The 3628-nt window shown below is 39.7% G+C and overlaps 1 non-coding gene across 1 annotated transcript; it reads right to left on the reverse strand.

Annotated features, from left to right (window-relative positions):
- Positions 1–709: 709 nt before the first annotated feature.
- On the reverse strand, positions 710–783 carry Trnai-aau (transfer RNA isoleucine (anticodon AAU)). Its single transcript has one exon. It is a non-coding gene; the product is annotated as a tRNA-Ile (tRNA).
- Positions 784–3628: the final 2845 nt, after the last annotated feature.

Consider the following 3628-nt stretch of genomic DNA (forward strand, 5'->3'; position numbering starts at 1 on the left):
GAAGTTTTCATCCTGTATCATTTTTTTGCAAAAGTGGACTCAAAATTCTTCATAGAAAGTATGAAAGGCTCGCTCTTGAAACTCATGAAGGAGTACACACAAGTCATATATATGTATGTCCACGTGAATCGGTCTAATAACATGAAGCACGGATTTTGATATGGAGAAACCGCTCAACGATTTCCAGATCTTAGTTAATGTTTCGTCAGCCCTACGAGGTAGCCCGTGAGGCGCCGTATTACCGTTGACAAGAAAAAAAACTACGGTTTTATCACAGCTGGAATATCGATTATAAAATGCTGAATTTCAAGGAAAACCCAAATAAAATACAATTTTATATATTTCCAGTTACAAAAGTTCTGCAGAAGGTTCTTTGCAAACAAGCTTTGGATAGGCTCAAACCACATATGGAAGACTGAATATAAAAACTTCGAAAATAAGCTCTACCGGTGGCAGCATCCAATTTCACTTGTTTCCTGCACTGCGTTAAATTTATTAAGCGACCCTAGCTAGTGTATGGACATAAGTATCACCATGTGGCGTGTGAATCATGTTTGTCCAGTTGTTCAGGTGTAAGAGAGTTCAGCTTTTCAGGTACGTAGAAACTATTATCACCCTACGCTCCTCAATGTAGTAGTTTACAAAACTCATCCAAAACTGCAATCAACTGCGAAAGCTATTGGGTCCAAAATTCTTAACAGAAAAATGTTGGCCCGTGGGGGGATCGAACCCACGACCTTCGCGTTATTAGCACGACGCTCTAACCAACTGAGCTAACGGGCCGGACGATCGTGAGGATGAACCGTTTCGACTCTAGTGAACATGAGTAGTTTAATCTATAGAAACTGAGGATACGTAATTGATGGACATAGATGTCACTGTCTACAGTAATGAAGCCCAACAGGGCTTGCAGTAGAAGGAGGCAGTTAACAAAAATCGTTTAAAGGCTGAATTAAGCTGACTGTATGTGTACATATTTGAAAAGTTTAAAAATTTGTAAGCATTGGTAAATGAACTAAAAAAATGCTATCAATTAGCCAAAGCCAGTACATTTTAATGATCAGCCGGATTGTCGTCGGTGTGTAATCAAAAGGTCAAAGTTCGTTGCAACTCTGCCAGGAGATCAGTGCAGGAGAGGTAGACTACATATTGGATTCGAACCCTGTCCGGCACAAAGTTTTAACATAAGAGAAAGTTATATAATAAAGGATGCGACAGTTATGTTACGTAAATCTCCTGGGTGTTACGTCAGAACAGTTTCGTGTTTATGCTTTTCACACATTCAATGCCGTAGCGCTATCGGTTTTGCCACAACTTTTTATCAGTTAACGCATTGTAAAGAGCAGGTAGTGATACTAATGCAGTGCAGTGTAATTTTTCTTGGTATTTGCGAGTGAATCAGTGCAGTGCTTTCAAGAAACCTTGCTGTCGGTCACTGACAAGAATATTTATACCACTAACGCACAAAGCCAGTTTAACATAAAAGCGACGCAAGTGGCCACTCGGAGGCAGGGGCCCAGAAGCAAAATAAGACGTAAATTCTATGCGAAAACCGACGCAGTGCCAGTGCGTAGTTGCGACCTGCCACTGGCCCTAGTGTCAAAAAATATGTCGTAGTTAGTAGAAATGTATTTGAAATATAAACTTCTAGAATAAATCCCCATCTAATTAGGCTCACGTTTCTCTCAAGGCCTACCTTCAGCTCATTACAGGCTATTGTGCATTCGTAATTCGTACAATTTAACGCAGTTGTTCCATGTCTCGTCTTCACGTTTGGAAGCGGTGCTGCACTTGTCTCTTCAGTGAGTTACGAATTATTTCAAACACCCCTTAATCATTTCGTAAATGTTGACGACGCTGTGCATTTCACTGGTCCATTTCTTCAATAGTGTCAATAGGAGTGCAATTCACTTTCGATATGACGACCAAACAGAATAATCCGTGGAAGTGAGGTCAGGTGGTGTTAGTGGCCAAGGTACAGGCTGTGGGCGACCTATACATCTAGGATCACACTGGCGCGGCAACAAATTGTGCGTGTGTGCATGTACCTCATTCCCCATTACGCAACTTTAGGGTGGGTTATAGATGAAATTTGAGTAGAATTAAAAAAATGGCTCCAAGCACTATGGGACTTAACGTCTGAGGTCATCAGTCCCCTAGACTTAGAACTACTTAAACTTAAATAACCTAAGGACATCACACATCCATACACGAGTCAGGGTTCGAACCTGCGACCGTAGCAGCCGCGTGGTTCCGGACTGAAGCGCCTAGAACTGCTCGACCAGAGCCCAATTACTTGGGAACTTAATAGAAAAGTTTAAGTTTCAAATCTGTACTAATTAAGACAAAATTTAATCCTACAATCAGTGGTAGCTCATATACCACGCATTTTGCAGTTATCATACAAAGGTCTCAGTAGTGTACACATGTGTAATAGAACGTTTTGCTCCAGGTATCGAATACTTCGGCCTGTATCAGTTTTCTCTACTGGTTATGATACGCCCTCCATACAAATTTGCCAGTTGGCGCGCCAAAGGAGAAAGACCAAATAAAATGACTGAAGTCACGCGATGGACTCTTGTAGAAAGAGGCCCTTCACAAACAACTGCTACTATCTTAATTGTGAAGAGGTGCAGAAGATTTACCCCAGCAAACAGCAAAAGGAAATTATCTGTGAAGAAATTCACAGGGATTGGTACATTTATTGTTTCAGAAGATTAGTTGATCTTTCTTTAAATTTATTCCCTTTTTGACAACTTTTCATTTCCAAAACTATAATCTTGCAGGTATATCAGGGTATTCAGACTGAAAAGATCTTTCCGAATTTCAAGCCCAACACAAAACCTCCCATACTACGTAAGTGCATACTAATCATGGCACCAAATGTTGCTTGTGTGGAAAAATGTTCTTCAACCGGCCCTAGTACTGCAGTATAGCTCCTTACTGCACAAGGCTAATGCGTTAGGTTATCAAGCACTGCAGCAGCGCATTGTTTGCTGTGTTGCCAATTACTGGTGTCATCATGGGCATTGTCTGTTAGTAATGGTAGTCAGTCTTCCTCGGTTACGACTCCGACTGAATGTCATATTTTTATGACAAATAGTTGGTCGTTACCAAGGAACAAAGAATGTTGCAGCTACTCCTGACACAAAGCACACGCAGAAAACAAGCGTGTGAATTTTACAGCCATTATTACTGCAGTAGTTCATCAAATAATCCTCAGTAATTCAGGGGTATCGCAAAATTTTCTAATTCGAAGAACAGTTGTTATATTTCAAACAGTTTGATACTATACTGTTGTTGTTGCCTTCAGTCCAGATATTGGTTTGATGCAGCTCGCGATGCATTTTAAATAAGGTAAAGTACATATGAATAAAGGTTAAATTTTAAATAAGGTACATGTTAGATAATGATAATGTTCATCGCATATTCAGAAGAGAATTAAAGCTAGAAAGGTGCCACTATGAAGGCATCAGATAAAGATCAGAAGTAATTGTGAAGATAGAATATGTATTCAAATTTAATAGGATATATATCTGTATAGCTATATCATGTTAAAGATAGTGTAATAATGAGCACAGTAATCCATTAGCAATGATAGTAGAGTATGTTCCAGATTAAATAATAC

The sequence above is a fragment of the Schistocerca serialis genome, chromosome 1, assembly GCF_023864345.2.
Source record: "Schistocerca serialis cubense isolate TAMUIC-IGC-003099 chromosome 1, iqSchSeri2.2, whole genome shotgun sequence".
NCBI classification, from domain to species: Eukaryota; Metazoa; Arthropoda; class Insecta; order Orthoptera; family Acrididae; genus Schistocerca; species Schistocerca serialis.